Below are 24,039 nucleotides of genomic sequence, written 5' to 3' on the forward strand. Positions count from 1 at the left end.
ACTAGCCAAAAGATCGCATAAACGAAGAGCCAAGAGCCCAGTCGGTCGGGATCGGTCGTGGTCGCGGTCGGCTATGGGTTCATCGTTTGTGATGTGTATAAGTGTATGCAGGCGCAGCCATGGCGAGATTGGTTAGTTGCTGCTTTTTTGCACATGCACGGTGCTGTAGCTAGGAGAAATGTACCATGGGTTTGTATCATGGTAAAATCATGGTTTAGGAGGGTCAATTAAAAAAACTATATTGATCATAGACCATCATCAAAATCAGTATTGTGAATCTCTGGATCAAGTAATTTCTCGGGAAACTAACCTAGCTTGCTAGGCGCTAGGGATAAAGATTATGATATTGTTGATTGCACTAATGAAAAATAGCGTTATATGCAATTTCAAATTTAAATTATGAAGGTACAACATTTCAAACTATAAAAACTCATCTATTTTTAAAGCATCCAGAAATCCAAAATGAAATTTAAAATTATATGGTAATTAACTATATTGTGCAAAAACAAGTTTAATGAGTTTTAAATGCATTATTTTACGTGAGATATGGTTTGTTTTGGCCATAGTGGCCATTGTCGGTTACAAAAACCGCCGAGAAAGCACTCGAGCTTAAAAGGAGGGGAATTCGTTTCTGTGCGGCTGTGACTCTAGCGCCAGCTGGTCTGCTATTGCCGATGCGCTCTTGCGTCTGGGGGATACCGGGATACCTGTACAAGATTCTCGAAAGTTACTTTCAGAATCGAGTACTAGTTTACGACACGGAGGTGGGTCGGAAGTACTTTCACTCAACCTCAGGAGTCCCGCAAGGTTCCATCCTGGGTCCGGTGTTATGGAATGTCATGTACGACGAGGTGGTGAGGTTAGAGAACCCAGTGGAAGTGGAGATTGTCGGATTTGCCGACGACATTACGCTTGAAGTCTACGGTGAAACGATCGAAGAGGTGAAGTTGACTACCGACCACTCGATCAGGGTTTTGGAGGCGTGGATGCGGTCCAGGAAACTGGAGCTCGCTCACCACAAGACAGAGGTGACGGTTGTTAACAACCGGAAGTCGGAGCAGCAGACGGAGATCAGTGTAGGAGAGTGCACTATCCTGTCAAAGCGCTCCGCCAAACACGGGATGATCGGGCGTGATGATCGACGATAAGCTTACCTTCGGTAGCCACGTCGATTATGCTTGTGAAAGAGCCTCCACAGCTATTGCGGCACTGTCCCAGATGATGTCCAATAGCTCTGCGGTGTACGCCAGTACGCGCAAGCTTCTGGCTAGTGTTGCTACGCCCATACTTAGGTATGGCGGCTCGGCGTGGGGCACTGCGCTAAGTACTAAATGCTACCGACGGAAGCTGGAAAGTACTTACAGGCCTATGTGCCTGAGGGTTGCGAGCGCGTACCGTACCGTGTCACACGACGCTCTCTGCGTCATTACTGGTATGGTGCCTATCGGCATCCTTATCAGTGAGAACTTGGAGTGCTTCGAAATGCGCGGCACAATAGGCATACGCTGGACTGCCAGGATGGCCTCTATGGTCAAATGGCAGCGCGCGTGGGACAGTTCCACCAAAGGAAGGTGGACCCATAGGTTGATAACGAGAGTAGATAGTTGGATTAATAGGCGCCATGGGGAAGTTACATTCCACCTGACACAGATCCTTTCAGGTCATGGTTGCTTCCGACAGTGTCTACACCGTTTGGGGCATGCGGATTCTCCCGAATGCCCAGTGTGCAATAGTTTAGAGGAAACGGCGGAACACGTTTTGTTCGTGTGCCCGCGTTTTCGCACAATGCGTGACCGCATGCTTGCCACATGCGGGGAGGACACAAACCCGGACAACTTGGTCCAGAGGATGTGTAGGGATGAGTTTGGCTGGAACGCCGTTTCAACGGCTATCACCCATATCGTCTGGGAGCTACAGAGGAGGTGGCGCGTGGACTTGGAGAATGGCTAGTTCAGATGCAGTACAAGAGGTGGTCCAGGGGTACGGAGTCGGCTTCGTAGGTCATACCGGTGCCCTGCGGTCGAGATCGACCCTTACAGCGATTAAGTGGCCGCGCAGAGGAAGTCCCGGTAGCGGTGCTGTCGTGGAGTTGGTCTACTGAGTTGGATCCGAGCCCGCGGTTGGCAAGGGGTCCCCGGCAAGGGTCGGGATAGGTGAGACCCTGCTGTCTGCAACCTTCGGGTGCATCTGATAGGACCTAAAGGGTAGTGATACCCTTCCTTTCCAGATCGGGTTGCACGTGGGCATCAGTTCTTGATGTCTGCTAAGCAGTTGGGCGCGGGCGGGGTTGACCCTGCCCGCCTTCTGAGGACAAAGGGAGTGGTGACGACCACTCGGGAAACTGGCTAAGCGCCAGCATGCTACCGTGATGGACTCTCCAAAGCTAGTTATCGATGTTCGTTGCTGCAGGCTACGCAGCTAACCCTGAGGATACGATGTGCACTAGCCCCTCTCTGAAGCAATGCCTTCTTGGTGATTCCGAAGAGACGAAGGGTTTGGCGACCATAGGAATATGTTTTAGTGGGTAAAGGAGAGAGTAGTGCTGGCTTTTATTATTGTTGTAGAAGACGGCCTTAACCCCACACTACCCTAACCTTTCTGTAAGGGTGTCTGTTCAGCAGATTTTTCCCCCTAAGGTTTAGAAGAAAAAAAAAAGAGTCCATCATTGATGTGACCTTCAGGAGCCCAGATTTAAATTTTAGCTCGGACAGGAGACACGCACAGTGACCATGTGGCGATTCGATGCATGGTGGAACACGGAGAAAGACGGCCACAGCCGAAGGTCACCGACAGTCAGCGGGAATGGCTAACCTCGCGCTTCGCTAAACCGGCATTTGTGGAGCAATTGCTTATGGAGGGTAACACTGATGATCTATCCAGCGATGAGCTAGGCAGAACCCTAAGGGGCTGTCCATAAACCACGTGGTCATGTTTTTGGGACTCCTCAACCCCCCCCCCCCCCCCCCCCCCCGCGTGGTCATTAGTCCATACAATTTTTTTTTCGTCCATACAAAATGGTCATTGGCCGAACCCCCCCCTCATGACCACGTGGTTTATGGACAGCCCCTAAGCCGTACATGTGATGCGCCAATGCCAAGGCGGTCCCTATCCGGAAATTGACACAATGGAAGTGATTCCTACAATGCGGCTAAACTGCCACTGAACAAAGAGATTGAGGCGCGTAAGCGGGCGTGCTTCAAAAATCTCTGCCAGGCAGCCAACACGACCCCTTGGGGTGATGTCTACAGAGTAGTCATGACCAGAACGAAGGGCGAGTCAGCACCAACAGAACGCTTTCCCGAGATGCCGCAGAAGATCGTGGAAACGATGTTCCCGCGCCACAACACAAGACCATGGGCTCCCGTTTCCTATGGCCAAATCGGCCAAAACGAGGTCGTCCGGTAACGAACGACGAGCTCAACGCAATAGCGAAGTAGCTTAAGTTAAACAAGGCTCCGGGCCGGGACGGTATCCCGACAGTAGTCATCAAGACGGGAATGGCTATGCAGATGTGCCTAGATAAAGGCGAATTTCCGGAGAGGTGGAAAAGGCAAAGATTGTTTCTACTGCCCAAACTCGGGTAGCCACCTGGTGATCCGTTGGCATGCAGACCTAACTGCCTTCTGGACACCGCCGTAAAACTGTTGGAATCGTTCTGTCGTGGCTGATGGTCTATACCAAGAAACCAGGTGACTCTGGCCTCTCGGATAACCAGTTCGGCTTCCGGAAGGGTGACTGATCGACGGTACACGCTATTAGGGCTGTAACCAAAACCACCGAAATAGCGCCGCCGTTCCGCTGGACGTATAGGATGCATTCAACAGCGTCAGCTGGGCCGCCATCGAGTGCGCCATACACCACCTAGGAGTCCCAGTTAGCCTATGCCAGATACTGGAGAATAGGGTGCTAATCTATGACAACGAGGAACGCGTGTGGAGCTATAATAACACGCGGGGGTACCTCAGGGGTCCATCATGGGCCCGATACTATGGAATGCGGTGTATGATGGCGTATTGAGGCTCAAACTTCCACCGGGCGTAAAGCTGATCGGCTTACTGATGATATTTCCCTCGTGGTATACGGTGTGTCGATAGAGGAAGTAAAACTGACAGCAACGCACGCAACTGTCATAGTGGAAGACTGGCTGAGGTCGAGACAGTTGGCACTCGCGCGCCACAAAACGGAGGTGGTAGTGGTAAACAACCGCAAGTCTGAACAACAGGCAGTGGTCACCACAGGTGGGTGTACGATCAACGATCAATGTCCAATAGCTCGGAAATATGTAGTCTCGAGTAGGCGTAAGCTGCTCGCGACAGTAGCGGTCTCCATACTACGGTAAAGCGCCGATGTATGGTCGAATGCGCCAGTGGTGAACCGAAACGTGAAGCGACTCGAGAATACCCACTAGCCTGGTACACGGTTTATATGGGAAAACACAAAAAATGGAAAAACTCTAGCTCCTGTATACTTTTTGAGTTCCTCTTTGGTCCCATATCAACTGTGCAAAATTTCAGATCGATCGGAAAAACTATATTTTAGCGCCCGCCATTCTTAGTTTTTCATACGATTTACTATGGGGAAATTTTACATCTGCAAAGAAAAATCGCTAGGAGTCACCTAGTTCCCAAAAAATAAGTCGATGAATGATTTCTGTAGAAAACTTCACTAGGAATCAGACCTTCGAAGACCGCAAACCGATGCGACGTGCGTGGAAAAAGTTATTAAGCCTCACCCGATTGATAAAATGACGAGATTTTATTATTTATTGTTATTACTTACATGTTAAACAGCATTGGCATGCCATTCGGTTTTCAGTTAATAACTTTTTCCGCATGCTTTAGATCGCTTTGCGGTCTTCGGAGAGTTGGTTCCTCGTAAAATTTCCAACTGAAATCATTCATCGATTTATTTTTAGGGGTTAAGGGGCAACCTGTGGCGATTTTTCTTTGAAAAAGTGATTTTCCCCATAGTAAATCGTATGAAAACTTAAAATGGCTGGCGCTAAAATATAGTTTCTCCGATCGAGCTGAAATTTTGCACAGTTGATATGAGATCAAAAAGGAACTCAAAAAGTGTACAGGAGTAAAATGTCTTTCGGTGTCCCACTCTAATACCCACAGGCTGATGTGCCTTAGGGTGGTCAGCGCATACCGTACTGCCTCAATGGACACGATATGCGTGCTATCGGGCATGATGCCCCTGGCACAATTGGAGGTAGAGGACGAAGCGTGCTGCGAGCGACGCGGCGTAAGAGGCGCGTGACGGTTCGCCAGAATATCGTCTATGTTGTAATGGCAGAGGGGATGTGATTCCTCCAGCATGGGTAGATGGACACACAGACTCATACCGAGCGTGTCTAAATGGACGAGCAGGCCTCCATGGTGAGGTGAAGTTTCACTTGACACAATATCTGTCAGACCATGGGTGCTTTAGGTGCTATCTGCACTGATTCGGACATGCATACTTCCCCGCATGTCCAGAATGTGCTCTTTGAATGCCCACGCTTCGTGGAGCAAAGGTCGGGTATGCAGGAGATATGCGGTAGAGATATCACTCCGGGCAACATTGTTGGAAGGATGTGTACGGGGTGCATAATTTGGATTCCGTTACTTCCACAGTCTCCGAATCGTAATTGAACTACAGAGAAAATGGCGGTTCAACAGTATGTTGAGTTGGTCCATCTCCCCATCCGGGAGCTTGAGTCCAAAAGGTAGTCTACAGTACTAGCCAGGACCCAAGCTACCAAGGGAGAGATGATAACTTAAGGCGGTAGCTAACCAATAGAGATTACTCATGTACGCCCCCTTTCTCTTCTCAAAGTCATCCCTAACGGGCGTACCGCGAAGGTTGGGAAGAGAGAGAATCAGTTTTTAGTTGGTCGAAAACCACATAACCCGAGGAACCACCTCTTTGGTATCTGGTCAGCAGTTTTTCTTATTCTAAATATAAAAAAAAACTTCAAGCTCCCCACAACCCCGGATACGTCACTGAAACAATGGACTTGGTGGAAGGGTCGAAAAGAGATTTTTAGGGTACAATGTGACAGAATGGAACAGCAATATATATTCCAAAATATTTCTACTTTCAAAGTATCGATAGCATCAAATTATTATTATTATTATTTATTTATTAAAGACACTTTACCACGTTTGGTGGTGGCATTCGTGTCTGCATAATATCAAGTTGACCCACACTGAATCAAATGACAAAAAACGGAAGTTTACATGAAATTTACATGAGTCATCTAAACTTCTGTGAAATGCCACGTGAAATGCTAGGAAGCTTGGCTTGTGTTTGTCTTGTTCTGTTCTTTACAACTTCATACAAAGAACAGAAGCTAACAACCGTGCGCCTCCATGCCCATTTATAGCATCAGTAGGACCGATTGATTTTTGCGCGAAGTTTTAGGATCCTTGTAAAATTGCACGAAGTTTTAGGATTTATTGTAAAATAAACCAATTTATTATCGATACACAAAAGACAGTCTTTATCTTATTCCTGCTATGTCCATAAACATATGTAATAATTGTGTTGCATATCAAAGAAGATAAAAATACATAGTAGTAAAATATTATAATCTAGAAGAAATTTTATGTAGAGATAACAAAATAAAAACAACATTACATAAACAAAACGGGTTTTACCACACATTCGCAAAATAAGAGCATGACAATATTTCAAGATTTTCCATATTGAGCTCATTCAATTGAGCAGGTTCAGTTAGAGCTATCCTGCCCTATACAAAATGTGTGAGAATGAGTTGAAGGCCCTCGCGCAAGCCGAAGTAAGTGGAGAACCGTGGCGCATAAGAAGAAAAAAAAACAATACGTCATAGAGTGCTACTCAGAGTGGCCTCGATGTATCTCGATGATACCTCCGTAAATCTAAATGGGCCATTTGCTGGATCCAAATAAGTGTATTCTGCACTAACCCACTGGGACATCATCTCCAATTGATCCATTCACAATTGCATCATTCTGAACAAATTACGAATGTGGGAAAGCTTCTTTGTTTTCAAGGACCCCACACGTTGGCATTGTTTGTGGTTACATTGGGGAGAGGGTGTTTGTATGATTATGTGGATTGGACAGATGACCGCAAATCGATGATGTGTGTTTTCTGCCACTCTTCACTAATTAATTTAGTTTCCTCCTCTCCGAATGCTGGATGTTGATGCCGTCTTTGTTTCGCTCGTTCCGTCGAAATGGACTACTTTCGACTTCTGCGGAACTATGTTCGTCGCGACGACTTTGCGGGACCGAAATCGAAAACGATGCAACCAATTATTTTACTTTCTAAGTTGGCGAAAAAAAAACAACACAACACAAATACAGGAAACAACGAAACGAGAAATAAGCAATGCAAAAGAACTTGTTCTCGGAGCGCAAAGGGAAAAAAGAAAGTCTATCGCGGATTGCTCGCCGTTTTCTTCGGTTCGTTTGTCTTCTTCGCTTCTTCGGACGGGGAGCAGCCCCAGCGCATGCACAAAACCGAACGCACGGGATGAACGATATCAGTTGATGTTAATTTGCACATAAATCAGCCTGGTCACCTTAGGACCCCGATCAATAAAATCACTTTTTCTTATTATTGATTCACTAATTTCGACTGCCACCGACGACGGGAGCAACCCCCCTCTGCACGGTGTGCGGAAAGACAATCCAAAGCACATAAAAAAAAAAAAAAACTAAAATCGTCTGCACAAAAACACGAAATGGCCTTTCACGTCAATACCCCAGCGATACATTTAAAAGACTAAAGAACCCAACGGGAGAGACTAAAACAACATGTTCCCTAGGCGAGCGAGCACACACATTCGCAGCCATTCAGGTCCATCAGAGGTGCCCAGAGAGCGCCGATCGCGGATGGATGAACCGCCGCGACACGACCAGCAGCGCAGCGATTCAAGCAAGCCTTTCGTTGGGATTCTGCTCCTCTGGTGGTGCTGCAACGACAACGCACGGTAGGGTTGGCCACTCACGGGGCGCTCTCTGGCCGAAGAGGAAGACGCGCACCACATGCTAAACCAAGAAACAGGGGTCTCTCACCTGAGGTACCCCAACCTACACAGATGTAGGGAGGGTCCGATCGCGGTGTCCATTCAGTGGATGGACGCAATGTTTAGAGCTGGTTGTGTATATGTGCTTCGGTTGTAGATTAGAGGAAAGTTGAATAAAATAAGCCGGTGCGGGCTCTTGAAAAAACATATATGGTGTGTACTCGAAAAATGTTGGTTTTAGCGTTACGTAATAAATTGATATAAATTTATACTGCCAAAGATCCTGGACCGACCGGGAATCGAACTCATCCTCCACAGTACTGTCATGCTGAATACCTATGCCTTTACAGCTTCATTCAACAAAGGCCCTTGCAGCTGCAACAGTGTTATTTGACAGCAAGTCATTCAGAGCTCAAAACTCATCTCACGAGATCACAATATTTTTCTATGCATTCTATTCCCAGACAACTAGAAGTCGCAAACGGTACACGCATTTCATCGTTTAAAGTTCTTTTTTAAGGCATTATTAAAGGTATTAAAGGCGGATCTGTAATTTACATAGCATATATGCGCATATATCCTATATTTTGATCTTATTCAACAAAGTACCACTTTTTCTTCGCCGTTTTGCAGAATTACTCTTTTTCTATCGATTTTTACCTGTGCATACCTGGATTAAACAAACATTTATAAAAATACGACAGAAAAAACTTTTTTAACTTCTTGGGCGATTGTTTACTTTTTGTTTAATTTATTGTGGCCTTTTTTTAATAAACAATTCCAATCAAAGCTGAACATCAAAAACACAAGTACAAGTAATCACTCGATCATAAAAAAATAATTACATCACATATTTTAAGGAAAAACCAGTGGAAAAAATATGTTAAACTAATGCAGAAAAACAGCACGATTGTGCTGGTTCGTCTCGAAATGGTTATCAAGGAGGATGAGTAAGAAAAAAGAAAAAGCTGGATTCGCTAATGAATGGGACCTTAAGACATGACTAAGGATTCCCAAATTTACAGAATGTAGAATGTGATTATTGAACATACCCCAGAGCCCAGCTCCCCGCTAATTGAATCAACTGCTCAAATGTAAATGCAAGGTGCGACATATATGAAAATTATTGCAATGAACTATATTCTAATGTTTTAATACGATGAGAATGAACATAATTTACTCGCTTGCAAGCGAAACCTCAAGTATCAATTGAGTTCGCGTAATTCCGTGCTGTGAAGATTATATCTCACCTGATGCCAACACATTGAACTCTAGGAACACTAATTTCCGGTGCAAAAACAGGTTCAAAATGAACTTTCAATTTTACGACTACACTCACAATAAGTTTGAGGTGTGACCACGTCCAATTGGGTTGTTTAGTGAATAAAATATTGCTATTTTCTATAGCCTAATCAATAGAGCTCATTTTTCTGAATATAACGTAATTTTATTGGATTCCAAATAAAGTTTTGTTTTGATCGTTAAAATAACAAAACGGTTTTAATTTTCGTGGATAGAATGACAGTTCAATCGATAAAATGACAGTTCGACCCGAACAAAAAAATTAATAATAGTTCCCGGGCACCAAAAATTATGAAATTTTGGATTTCGACTAATTTTTGGGTGGAGAATTCGATTATTAAATAATCCGGATACCCCCAAAGAGCCCAATTGCGTGCTAACTTTTTTTAGGGCTCTACCCCATTTGGCATAATGCCATTTAGCATAACGCCGTTTGGCATAATGCCATTTGGCATAAAACCATTTGGCATAATGGCTATTTGGCATAATACCGTTTGGCATGATACGAAGAACACTTCTTGGAAAGAATGTGCATAATTCTTGTTATGCCAAATGACGTTATGTCAAATGGCGTTATGCCAAATGGGGATGAGCTCTTTTCTAGTAGCAATTCTTGAGCTGCCTCAAGTTTTCCAAATTAAATATTAACCTTCTTAGTGCATTAGTTGACTCTCTTCATGCTGTCGCAGTGCACCCTCAGCGTGCCTGTCTAGATCAAATTAACCTTAAGGCACGATTAGGCATTTGTAAGTGTTTGGTTTGTTAATTGTTAAACCAAAACTGTGTTTAAGTTTAACAGAATGATCCTAAATTTCATTTCTAGCTGTCAAAAAACCGCACCAAAGTGATTCACGGATCGTTGAAACCAAAATTCACTGGAGTGTGGAGTGAAAATCCGGAGCCGGGTGAAAATCTCTTTGCGCGATCAGTGCGGCACTAGAGGTGCAGTTGCTAGGACAACACATGGACTGCCCAAGCCTGAAAACAGTAGGCCATGGAATTTCGACGTGCATGAAAGAGTTGTTTATTTTGTCGAAACAAACAACTTTCTCGAAGCAACCAATTCTCTATGTCAAAATGAACAACTTTTCCAAAGTCTCTAGGACGTAAAACTAAAAAGTTAAATGATGGCGCCATCTATGCGGATAAATTACGAACTACTAATTTCTTGGCAATCAATGCCCCTGCTGAGCGAGACAAGGCAATTAATGTTGCGATAGCCGGGTATATCTTTGAGGTGGTGAGTAAATAGAGCTCTGCCTGAAATTCTACTTATTTGAGATTAATTAAACAACAATATTAATAAATTCCAATAGCTCATACAAAATTCAAACAGAGCAGTTTTGTAACTAATCATCTATTTCGTTTACTTGCTAACAACTGATCATAGCTTATGCTTTTGGGATAATATATTGTGTTGTTGTCTAATTGAGCCAAAATGCTGGACTGCGTGCAATATTCTTGACATTTGAGTCACGTGAAATAAATATTATTTAACAACCCTCAAATTATATCGTACCTTCCATTATTATAACATAAACAAACAAACACATTTTTCTGAACAAGCTATTTGTGAAAGAGAACTAGATCTTTTTTAGATACATCCATATCATACATAACAGCAATACCATATTAATACTATTGGTCTTCGATGTTTTGTAACAATTTTGTTGGTTATTGTTTTCGAAGGAATGTTTGACTTACATTATTGCTATCATCAATGTAACTTTGATTACCTGAAAAGAAAATAAGAGTAAAGATAGTTGTTAATTATGAAATAGGCACATTTCACATTTATTTATTTTGGCAGAGTTATCCCTCAGCAATGGTTAGCTTTTCGATCAGGTTGAATTATAAGTAGGGTTTTTTCAACCCTTGATTTGCGTCTTCCTCAGGGAGGTCTAAAATAAGTAAATAAAAAGGAAAATCGCGTTAAGTACTGTTCCTTTGAATTCCACTAAGAATTTGCATCCTTTGACAGATACGTATTTCGACCTCAACTGTAAGGTCGTCTTCAGTGTCTTGTACTTGAGTCAAGTCAAGTACAAGACACTGAAGACGACCTTACAGTTGAGGTCGAAATACGTATCTGTCAAAGGATGCAAATTCTTAGTGGAATTCAAAGGAACAGTACTTAACGCGATTTTCCTTTTTATTTACAGATATTCCCCTAACAAGCCCAGGTTAATCATCACTAAAATAAGTGTTTTTTATTGCCAGTATTAAATTTTGCTACTGAACTATACTTTTTTTTTGAAAAATCTTACTAGTTCAGTAGCAAAATTCAAAACTGGTAATAAAACACACTTATTTTAGACTTCCCTGAGGAAGACGCAAATCAAGGGTTGAAATGTCAGATGAAATAGTATCACCCCACTTATAATTCAACTTGACCGAGAAGCTAACCATTGCTGAGGGATAACTCTGCCAATTCGTTGGTCGTTCCCACAATCAGCTTTCTTTATTTTTTATTCTCTAATAAAACTGTTTTCGCGGCAGCTGTCTCAACACCCTTCCACTAACTAGACTCAAATTCCTGTTACAACTAGGCCTGAGAGAACGTAGAGCTGTCAACATCTTTCATATAGGTGTCCAAAACTAACCATCCTTTCCCATCCCTCAGCAGTCACAAGGACGTGACCAGGACAGCTCTCGGCCATTGGAGGATTGCGTCAGTCTTATCCAAGAGCAAGAGATTAGTCCCAAATCTTTGTACTTTGGTTCGGACGGGAAGGAGGCAACCCTCATAACAGCGGTCTTGGACTGTACCACCTAGGAATTTGTGCGACTCGTTTAATGCTAATGCTAATAAAACTCTGTTTTCGCACCAGCGTCTTGCATGTTCGCTTAAACGAGTAGAAAAAGTGAGCCTGCGACACGTTGGGGCGCCGCAAAATCCGAGTTTGGGAAGCGCTGCTCTAATTGATAATTATTACATGTCGTGCGGTTCACGCTATGTCCAAAGAGAAGTATATTATGAAAATCAAATGTACCTCAAATGTTATTCCCTAGGTTCGTAGTTTTGGACCTCTAGTTTCAGAATCTGTGCGGTTTAAATATTTCATCTTGGGTTTTTTGATATTTTTGATTTTTTTTACTATTTTCCCATCTCTCTCTCTTCTTGGCGTAACGTCCTCACTGGGACAAAGCCTGCTTCTCAGCTTAGTGTTCAATGAGCACTTCCACAGTTTTTAACTGAGAACTTCCTCTGCCAATGACCATTTTGCATGTGTATATCGTGTGGCAGGCACGAAGATACTCTATGCCCAAGGAGATCAAGGAAACTATTTTCCCATACAAATATCGAAAAAAAGTCATTTTAAGGTCAATTTCGTCCCATATAAAAATGTATGAAAAAAAAAACCCAAGATGAATTATTTTAAACCACACATTTTTTGAATCTAGAGGTCCAAAAATATGATTTAAGCGAATAAATTTTGAGGTACATTCACTTTGCATACTACTTCCCATTGGAAATAGCGTGCGGTTCCATATAAGTATTCAGTAAGACAACGTTGAGATGACCAACATGTAACCTACAGGAGATGGCCAACATTTTTGGGAAAGGCAACTTTTATTATCCCACAAAAAAATTTAACATGCTGTAACATTTTATAGAGGGCATTAAAAAATCTCAAATTTTGACTGTTTGTCAACCTATTATATGTGTATCATTGGTACAAATTTGGGCTCGATTGATTAATTTTTCGCGAAGTTAGAACCGTTCGGGTAAAACACTATTTTTCAGACAACTAATTTGTGAACTGTCATATCTCGGAAACCAGTGAACTGAATTGAATGATTTTTTTAACGTTTATCAACAATATATTGATACTTAATACGACGTTATGAAATGTAATATTTTCTCACGGCGAATTAAGTTATACCGGGTTGAATTTTTTACCCATATAGTCCCTCTGTTATTGGCTGTTACTGGTCAAAATGGATTTTTAAGCGGAATTACTTTATATCTTCCAACGTTTCGGCCCTTGGTTTGGGCCTTCCTCAGGGAGGTTATAGGCGTACCGCTAGCGTTTCATAGCCCGTTGCCGGGCTGTGGGCTGTCGGTATAAACTTTGTGGTTTGTCTGATTTTGGATGGTGGTGGGTAGATTTTGAGGGTGATTTTTTTTAATTTTTGTTGTTGCCACTTCACCAACCACTGACATGGCGTCTAGACACTGTGGACACTGTGTACACAGTGTCTAGACGCCATGTCAGTGGTTGGTGAAGTGGCAACAACAAACATTAAAAAAAAAATCACCCTCAAAATCTACCCACCACCATCCAAAATCAGACAAACAACAAAGTTTATACCGACAGCCCACAGCCCAGCAACGGGCTATGAAACGCTAGCGGTACGCCTATAACCTCCCTGAGGAAGGCCCAAACCAAGGGCCGAGGCGTTGGAAGATATAAAGTAATTCCGCTTAAAAATCCATTTTGACTGGAAACAGCCAATAACAGAGGGACTATTCAACAAAACCCTGGTCGCATTCCAAATAGTTTTACCCATATAGAGGAAAATAAGTCAAAATTACAATACCACACAAAAATTATTAAATGTGTTTTTCCTTCAATCTAAATAGGCTCTAATATATCTGATTAGAGATAACTTGAGAACAGAAGTGAAAATTTTTTGGATATCAACACTGAAATTTATTGACATTGATGTAAAAAAATACACTTTTTCGAGAAAAATCCAAAAAGTGTCAATCCATGATAACATTTATTAACGTTTAAAAAGTACCTATGTTTTAATACTTTGTGAAGCATTTACACGGTGTGCCAAAAACCGTTATTAACAAATAAAAATGTCCACCCAAGTGGCACCCGGCATTCGAAAGATATACTATTCTAGTATCTCCTCTGAAAATTTGAGAATTTTTCATCGAGGGAAACTAAAGTTTTTGTGATTTGAAGATTTTGAGCCATTTCTATAGGATTTTCTTATATGAGTAAATATGCACGCAGGGTATGCCTGATATCACTATTAACAAACAAAAATGTACTCCAAACTCACACCCGGCGTTTGAAAGATATACTATTCTAGTATCTCCTCCGAAAATTTGAAAATGTTTTATCCAGGGAAACCAAAGTTTTTTCTGTTTGAAGATTTTCCTATATTTTCATAGAATTAGCTCATATATGGGAATATTGGCATACGGTGTTCTTCAATCTTAAACAAATAATAACACTGCTAAACAAAATTAAAAAAAACGTATTATGAGATGAGAAAAAAAAAGAACAGGGTTTTGGAACCTTAGAACTGTCATAGTGAAAGAATTTTCGAAAAAATATTGGACTTCACAGTTAAAGACCGAAGTTTGAATTGAGAACTTGGGGTGTTCAACTGATACATATACGCATTAGAGTTTCTAGGGTCCTAAACCCCTATTATTTTTTCCTCTTCCCATGACGCGAACTAGTGTTGAACGACGCCATGAGTTTCACAAATTCCCAAAAGGACAATAAATATTCAAGCAACTTCTCTGAAAATTTGTTTTATCTGTATTAACGAGATTTTTAGCCCTAGGCTAGTTCATCTTGGGACCCACGCTTTACTTCCCTTCCGAAGAAAGAACTCAAATTTTGTGAGTTTGTCGGGAGTGGGATTCGATCCCAGGTCTTCGGCGTGATAGTCAAGTATTCTAACCATCACACCAGGTCCGCTCCACATTTGGCAACATTTCATTGAGAGGAATGTCAATTACCGTAGTTTAATATTTCATAGTTCTACCTGCTACTCGAATACAAATAAAAATGTGGTACGCCGTGAGCGTTGATTACATAAACTTTCTAAGTGTTTGGCACCGTTTTTTTTTTGTTTTTAAGCACGTTATAAATATATTGGTATCTTGTCGGTGAATTTGAAAACGTTTTATGGTGAAACGAGAGTTAAACTGAATTAACAGCCCAATGTTTTGGTATTCCCAGGAAGCTTCGTAAATCGTTGGTATAATGTTTAAGATATTGAAGCTTTTAAAGTAAACCTAAATGCTAATAGTTTTACTACCCAGCTGTTATACGTTATGTTACTAACGTGTCTTCCGTGAATTTAGAAATTTAACATTTGAATGATCATCAGTAACAACAATGGACTACCCGCTTTGCGCGCAGCCACAGTTGATCAGCAGGAGTAAATCAATTTAATTTTGTATGGCGAAATGCATCTAAACTTGAATTACTTGAAATACAAGGCTTTTCCCGAAAAAATATTTGGTAGGCTTAATAGTGGTCACCATTGTGCATAACCACTACCAAATATTTTTTCGAATAATGTGTTCCACTTTGAAGAATTTGCCTTTAGATGGTATTCGCCATACAATATTTTTGCGATTTACTTTTAGCGATTTTTCGCGCATAGAAGCTAGCGCCACATTGTTCGATGCGGAGAGTAGGAAAACAGCCGATGTAGTTAATTCATTATTTTAAGCTTTCAATTTCAATTTCATTGGAGATATGCATACTACCGCTTTATCTATAAACACGTTAAAACACTTACTGAGTTTTGTAATAGTATCGCAAAAAATATGATATATAATCAAAGTTTAAGATGAGTTACAAAATATATAACCATGGCGAGGAATGATTAACATGAGAAATTGAAATAATATTCTATGAAGTTACTATATTTTCATTACATTTTATCAAGATATGATATGATATTTTCAAACCACTGTAATTTGCGAGCGTTTCAATGAAATGTTGTCAAATTTTCAGAGAAGTTGTTTGAATGTTGTATCTTTGGAATGGTGTTTGTGAAACTTATTAATATGTATTTGTTTATGATTTGAAGAGCCAATGAAACATCCTATGACAATATTACCATATATGAGCTTATTCTATGAAAATAGAGGAAAATCTTCAAACAGTAAAAACTTTGGTTTCCCTGGATAAAACATTTTCAGATTTTCGGAGGAGATACTAGAATAGTATATCTTTCAAACGCCGGGTGTGAGTTTGGAGTACATTTTTATTTGGTAATAGTGGTATCAGGCACACCGTGCGTGCATATTTACTCATATAAGAAAGATCTATAGAAATGGCTCAAAATCTTCAAATCACAAAAACTTTAGTTTCCCCCGATGAAAGATTTTCAAATTTTCAGAGGAGATACTAGAATAGTGTATCTTTTGAATGCCGGGTACCACTTGGGTGGACATTTTTATTTGTTAATAACGGTTTTTGGCACACCGTGATTTACATATTGTTAGTGTACGTTCAAAATTTCATTCAATTCGGTTCAATGGTTTCCGAGATATGACAGCTCAAAAATGAGTTGCCTAAAAAATAGTGTTTTACCCAAACGGTTCTAACTTTGCGAAATATTAATCAATCGAGCCCAAATTTGTACCAGCGATGCACATATAAGAGGTTGACAAACAGTCGAAATTTTAGATTTTTTGATGCGCTTCATAAAATCTAATAGCATGTTGAACTTTTTTGTGGAAGAAAAAAAAGTTGCCTATCCCAAACATTTTGGCCATCCCCTGTATGTACGTATTTATTATATAATCATTTTTTTGTCAGAAGTGTGCTGTCTATCGATAACGATAAGGTCTAGCATGGCAGATATTGGTTTAATATTTTTATGTAATCACCTTCGCATGACGCACTTGGCATGGATCGGAATAATATGTTGTGGTTTTGTATGGTTTGCTTGAAACAGTATACTGCTCATGTTCATGATGCCACCATATCAAACGTGGTGCAAGTTATACTCATTTCTTCAAAGATGATTCTATTTTGTTATTCACTCGATCACAAGGGAAGTGATCTCTTGCAGCATCTCTTCAAAGCTCATTGTGCCAGTGATCTCGCACCATTGCTGTATTGGTGCCCAACTGAGTGTCCACTTTTTTGGATCACAGTTTGGATCAAAGCCCATAAAACTCAGTGGATGCACGATCGGGATCCATCTACTGAGCGAAGAGCCGAAGCACGTAGATGAAGAAGCAATATTCCTCTCTTTTACCCGGAAATCTGAGAAGAAAAAATGAGTTTCTTTTTGTTCCGTCTCCGGCTCGATTCTCGCCGTTTTCGCGTTTTACTTCGGACGTTTTGAACGGCTCGCGAGCGGCGGGGGCTTGCCTTTGCCAATTCGTAGATCACCACCACCGACTGACTGACTGACTGGTTTCTTTCTGCACTCTAGCGGTGCTTGGTGGTTTTTTTCGCATTCGCGAATTATTAGATTTTATTGCCACACCATAAATGCATAAGTTAAGTCATTTTTAGATAAGTCAAGGCGGGATATTTGGGCCGGCTTGTGGTCAAGTATGTGACATGTACGGTAGGAGACCCCCGACAGTGGCGGGTGCTAGTATGGAAATTTGTTCTAATTTGGTATCGTAAACTACAAACTACGTTTGCATAGGTCAATGGTCTCCTTTGGCGGCGTGAGGTTTGTCGTTTTTTTCCTCTGCTTTCGGGGATGGCGAAACGATGGAGGAATAATTTGTTTGGCAACGGGGTGAACAGCGAGATGTAGCCCGGTGGTCATATTCGATTATAAATTTTGTATCGAAAAGCAAAAAGCAACAGGACGGGAGGGACACCGGTCGATGGTCAATATGCGAGCAACACTAGAAGTACCGGTTGTATATTTTTCTCCACTTGATAATGCTGGCGGTGCATGCATAAATTGCATGGGCTGCGTGGTGGTAAAAGGTGGATTTAAATATAAAAAACGTGTTTTGTTTACAATTCTTATGAGAACACATCTTTGATACTACATATTGTTATTATACAAAATTGCAATCGTATCCGTAATTTATTTCAATGACAAAACTTAATTTTAATAAAACCATATGCTTTCCATTTTTACAGGAAACTGCCTAAATTGCCATTCTCCAAGAACTCCTTCCAACACATCACCCTAAGCTCACATATGATTTCGGTTGTTTTATCGGGAACTTTTGTAAGTATCAATCCTCCATTTGTTGCGAATGGACTTTCCATGTATGAGCAAGTATTGCAACAGGATAAATTATGTATGGTGTTGTATCGCTAGTTTTATCGTATTTTTGATGAATCAAATCATCAACTTGTAGAGATTCGACTGGAATGTTGACTTCTTTCAACGCTTTTCTTTGACCAACTGGGGATCATGCTCCGCCCATACTAGTAGATTGCACAGAAATGTCTCTTCAGATTTGCAACGAGTTCTTTCCAATTTCCTCCAAATCTGATGAGTGAAATAGTTGCCTTTGGATTTCACCAAGGAATTGTTCTAGAAGTTTCAAGATGTTATTTGTCCTCCTGTCCTGCTAATCCATGATCTTCAGAAGTTCTACATGGTCATATGCAAGCACTATATGAAAATAAGTAGGGTAAGAGTGTCCTTCTATGCCATTCTTTTGGTTATCATGAATGCTTACTCCTATCAAAAATTTTGAAAATTGAAAAAAAAAAAACAATAAAATACCGCTTATTAGCACTGTTTTCGATATCATGAAAATGGGAGCACTATGCTGAAGATGGATTCCATTCTCATAACTAATGAAAAGAATACCAGGACGATTTTTTGAATACTGCATATCTTTAGTCGTCTTCAGCTCATCTTTGGAAGCTACATAAAATATGTTATCAAAAAACAATCTTAATTTGCCACGCCGAGTTTTCCTTGCAAACCCGATCGTCAACTTTTCGTCACTTGACTTGATTGCAGCAACGCAACACACGTGTAGTAAAACTTTTACATGCTTGTTCATCCGACCTAGTAGGTATGCTTGTACAACGAGGAACATCGGGGGAACCCCGCACCGCAAAATTTAACAATATGCCGGATCTTTGCAGTGCCTTTTAGGTGCAACCTGGATGGTCGTTGTTGTTGTTGTAGTTGTTCGGTTCCCCGCGCACCGTTACGTTACAATTTCCACGCCTCCGGTCCTCGTATGCCACCTCCATCGATACATCCATATCCATCCATCGTAGTCCATTGTCGATCGTTCTTGAAAATTGCCCAAAACCGAACAGGAGACAGCAGCGCAATTATTATGATCATTTCAGGTTATATTTTTCCTCCCCAGTCACCCGCTGAAACAATTTTCCTCCCGTACTCTGTGGTCGGTCAGGCATCGAACTGACCAGCAAGCGAGAGGGAACGAGAATATTATTTTATAAAATTATTACAAGAATGAAGACTGCGGGAAAATGTATAAAAATCGCTTGTTACCGATACTCATATATAATAATGATAACATGCATACTTATACGGGAGATAATAAACTGACGCACAGTGTCAGCAAGTGCAAGAAGACCTGAAATTAAGTGCACTCTTCAACCACCCTCGTTCCGCGCCGCGCAGCACGTCGTTGTTGCAGCCAGGCCCGTAGCTTGCTCCCGTGCTGCACAGCCTCCACAGAACGTCGCCGGTCGTCGCCAGCTATCGGCAGCCCGGATCGTGAGAGCCCCTGTGCGAAAAAAGGCAGGCGCTCAATCTGGTCACGGATCTTCCTATGGCTCAAACTCTGCCGGTTGCGACTGGTTAGCATTGCCTCCGCAATGGGAACAACGAGTTCAACCTTTTCGATAATAGCGTTCCTTTAGTGGGAATAGATCAAAGAGGCTTCTATGGTTTGGCAGCTGTTATTCTTAATGTATTACGAATTTCTAGAACATTTCGCCAGTTGCATGAACGTTCTAAGACTGTGCTTCAATTACTTAGTAATGATCAATTTATCATCAATTTGTTTTTGCCAATAGAAACACAATATAATAGTGGATTCATCACGATCTGCATTGATCTTAGCATGTTGAATTACGTTTTTTCATTTCAAGGGAAACGTAATCGTCAAATATAACCACATGTGCTCTAAGATACACATTTTTCAACAAATTCAAACCACCGTCATCATTCACTACCTCAACACCAATACTACTAGGTCTGCCCCTATCTCTACCCATTACCAAGTACTTTTCTTGGTATAACGTAAGCAAATCCTAGGTGTTTCCTTCTTTAAAAAAGCATAAGCTTCCTGTTCTGCCTTACGTTTGGTGCTGGTGATATCATCGCCAGAATCACATGCGGCAGTTTGATGATAGCGCTAGACCTCCTAAACGCTCGACCGAGTGCAATGTTGAACAGTAAAATTTAATTTGTATCACCATTCCTCCAAGGTCACATGTAAATCGGGTGCTTCATTTTCTGAATACCGGTAGGAATTCCTGGAAAAATCTTTGGAGGAATCTCTGACGCAATCCCAATTCCAAGAGGAGAAATCTTAGAAGGAATCCTCTTGGAATTCTGGGGATTGCTCCAGTGGTTTCTCCAATGGTTCCTATAGACATTTCTCTTATGATACCTCCAGAGATTACCAAGGATTCCGTAGCTATGTCAATTGAAATACCATTACAGCTAGGAATTCCTATCAGGATTTCTCCAGAAATTCTTGCTGGGATTTCCATAGCATTTCCGGTTGAGATTAATTCTGCAATTGCTTTTGGGATTCACTCCATAATTTCTGAAGAATTCCCAGCAGTATTTGCCTGAGAAATCCCAGTAAGACTTCCTGATGGTATAGGGAATGCCTGAATAAATCCCAGCAGCAATCTTGGCGCAATCTCAGCTATATTTCCTGAAATAATCTCGAGTGGATTTCCAGCTAGAATTTATGATATAATTCGAGTAAGAATTTCTGGAGACATCCTTGTATAAATTAATCTTCATTGATTCTTCCAAAACGTCTCCTGTGGTTCCTGCGGGGTTTATGAAGCAACGAATCTTTCAGGAATTAGTTTTGGAATTTCGGCAGGCTCATTGCCAATAACATAGGAGAAAATACGACTCGATACAATCGGCAAAGACCCACGTGACGAAATAAGGACTACGATTGGAAACTCGGAACATGGAATTGCAAGTCACTAGGTTTCGCAGGATGTGACAGGATAATTTACGACGAACTGCATCCCCGCAACTTCGACATCGTGGCGTTGCAGGAACTTTGTTGGACTGAACAGAAAGTGTGGAAAAGCAGGCATCGGGGGGCTACCTTCTACCAAAGCTGTGGCACTACCAATGAACTGGGAACCGGATTTATAGTGTTGGGCAAGATGCGACAACGTGTGATCGGGTGGCAGCCGATCAACGCAAGGAAGTGCATGTTAAGAGTTAAGGACCGTTTCTTCAACTACTAGGCTTCGCGACTCCAAATCACAGAAACGATTAGTACGACGGCGAATGTGAACAGTTGAAAAACGCGAAGCGATGGAAGAGCTGTACCGCGCTAAGGACACACGAAAGTTCTATGAGAAGCTGAACCGCTCGCGCAGAGGCTTTGTGCCACAAGCCGACATGTGCCGAGATAATCACGGGAATATTCTCACGAGCGAGCGTGAGGTGGTCGAGAAGTGGCGGCAGCATTACGATGAGCACCTTAATGGCGACGTTGCAAGTACCGAAGGTGGCGTGGTAACAGTTCTAGGAGTATGTGCACAGGACGAAAGACTTCCGGCCCCTAACCTCCAAGAGATTGAGGAGGAGGTTGACCGCTTGAAGAACAACAAAGCCGCTGCCCGCCTTCCGAGGACAAAGGGAGTGGCGAGGACCACTCGGGAAACTGGCTAAGCGCCAGCATGCTACCGTGATGGACTCTCCAAAGCGAGTCATCGATGTTCGTTGCTGCAGGCTACGCAGCTAACCTTGTGGGTGCGATGTGCACTAGCCCCTCTCTGAAGCAATACCTTCTTGGTGGTTCCGGAGAGACGTAGGGTTTGGCGACCATAGGAATGGTTTAGTGGGTACGAGGAGAGAGTAGTCCTGGATTTTACTTTTGTTGTAGAAGACGGCCTGTCAGACCTACACTACCCTAACCTTCTGTTAGGGTGTCTGTTGAGCAGATTATCCCCCTATGGTTTAGAAGGAAAAAAAAGCCGCTGCTGGAGCAGATCAACTACCAAGCGAGCTTCTACAATACGGTGGAGAAGCACTGGTGAGAGCACTACACTGGGTCATTACCAAGATTTGGGAAGAGGAAGTATTACCGGAGGAATGGATGGAAGGTATCGTGTGTCCCATCTACAAAAAAGGCGACAAGTTGGATTGCGGGAACTACCGCGCGATCACACTACTGAGCGCTGCCTACAAGATACTCTCTCAAATTTTATGCCGCCGTCTATCACCGACTGCAAGAGAGTTCGTGGGGCAATATCAGGCTGGATTTATGGGTGAACGCGATACAACGGACCAGATGTTCGCCATCCGCCAGGTGTTGCAGAAATGCCGCGAATACAACGTGCCCACACATCACTCGTTCATCGATTTCAAATCGGCGTATGATACAATCGACCGAGAACAGCTATGGCAGATTATGCACGAATTCGGATTCCCGGATAAACTGATACGATTGATCAAGGCGACGATGGATCGAGTGATGTGCGTAGTTCAAGTATCAGGGACACTCTCGAGTCCTTTCGAATCTCGCAAAGGGTTACGACAAGGTGATGGTCTTTCGTGCTTGCTGTTCAACATTGCGTTAGAAGGTGTAATAAGGAGAGCGGGGATAAACACGAGTGGGACGATTTTCACGAAGTCCGTTCAGTTGCTTGGTTTCGCTGATGATATTGATATTATAACTCGTAAATTTGAGACGATGGCGGAAACGTACATCCGACTAAAGAGTGAAGCCAGGCGAATCGGATTAGTCATTAATGTGTCGAAGACAAAGTACATGATGGCAAAAGGCTCCAGGGAGGAATCACCGCGCCCGCCACCCCGAAATTATGGATATATTCGGAGTCCAAAAAATGGCGGCTCAATATCCAAGATAACAGTTGCTTATGGGCAGTCCCGATCGAAGATATATCCGCCATTGCTCTGCCGCTACTAAGATGGTAATGTCAGATTCTACTTCACATTTTGCTACAAAAACTTATCATTGTGTATGCTCACTTGCAGTGCACATGCTGATTGTTTTTCAGCATCTTTAGTGTGACAGATCTCGAGATTACTATCTTTAAAATCACGTGGCAAATTGTTAGAAAGACAGGGAAGATAGGAAAAATAACACAGCGTTCCATATCACCATAAGGAGTTTTAGCTTCTGAAATTATGCAATATTGGAATATTCAGCATAGAGAAGATGTCAGGAGATCAAAAAGGGCGACCAGAATATATAATAGGGTGGCTCAAGTTTGTATGGAAAAACCACATGGGCTAGGCACCCTTCTCATTTCGTTCTAGATGGTGGCAGGATGCTCTGGTCAAATATTCTGCTCAATCCGTTAACATTTGGGCGGTTCTAAACTTGTTTGAAGTTTGTAGGGGAGTTTGAATGGGAATACAACGTTTTTTACATTTTTCTCCTCGGAGACTCTAATTTTTATTAAACCACGTAATGGGTTACATAGAGTCATAGTCTAGGATACATCGAAAAACTTTGTTGAAGACCGCAAAGTGATTCGACACTTGTGAAAAAAACATTATAGCCTAGGCAATACATACACCGATCATTAAGATTTTATCGCTCTTGTTATTCCTTTACGTGTTAAATGTTAAGCACCACCGTATCTTTTCTCACAAACTTCGGCTGACTATGCGGTCTTCGACAAAGTTGTTTGGCATATATAGTTCCATATAATCGGTTAAGAAAAAATAGAGCCCCTCACGAGAAAAATGTAAAAGATGATGTTTTCCCATATACACTCCCATACTAACTTCAAACGAGTTTAGCACCGCCCAAAGGTTGACGGATTGAGCAGAAAATTTAACCAGATCATTGTGGCGTGATATAGAAC

General features: G+C 42.0%; 1 protein-coding gene across 3 annotated transcripts in view; it reads right to left on the minus strand.

Moving 5' to 3' along the window:
- LOC109420628 (protein limb expression 1 homolog) overlaps positions 1 to 24,039 on the minus strand; it is a 197,643-nt gene that overhangs the window by 44,341 nt on the left and 129,263 nt on the right. For 2 of the 3 annotated variants that reach the window (XM_029852849.2, XM_062850192.1), the window contains exon 1: positions 7,553 to 8,117. The exons of the other annotated variant lie outside the window; for it this stretch is intronic. The gene's annotated coding sequence lies outside the window, so the exon portion shown is untranslated. Of the gene's footprint in view, positions 1 to 7,552; positions 8,118 to 24,039 lie in introns of those variants that run through there. 3 annotated transcript variants of the gene reach the window in all.

The sequence above is a fragment of the Aedes albopictus genome, chromosome 2, assembly GCF_035046485.1.
Source record: "Aedes albopictus strain Foshan chromosome 2, AalbF5, whole genome shotgun sequence".
Classification (NCBI taxonomy): Eukaryota; Metazoa; Arthropoda; class Insecta; order Diptera; family Culicidae; genus Aedes; species Aedes albopictus.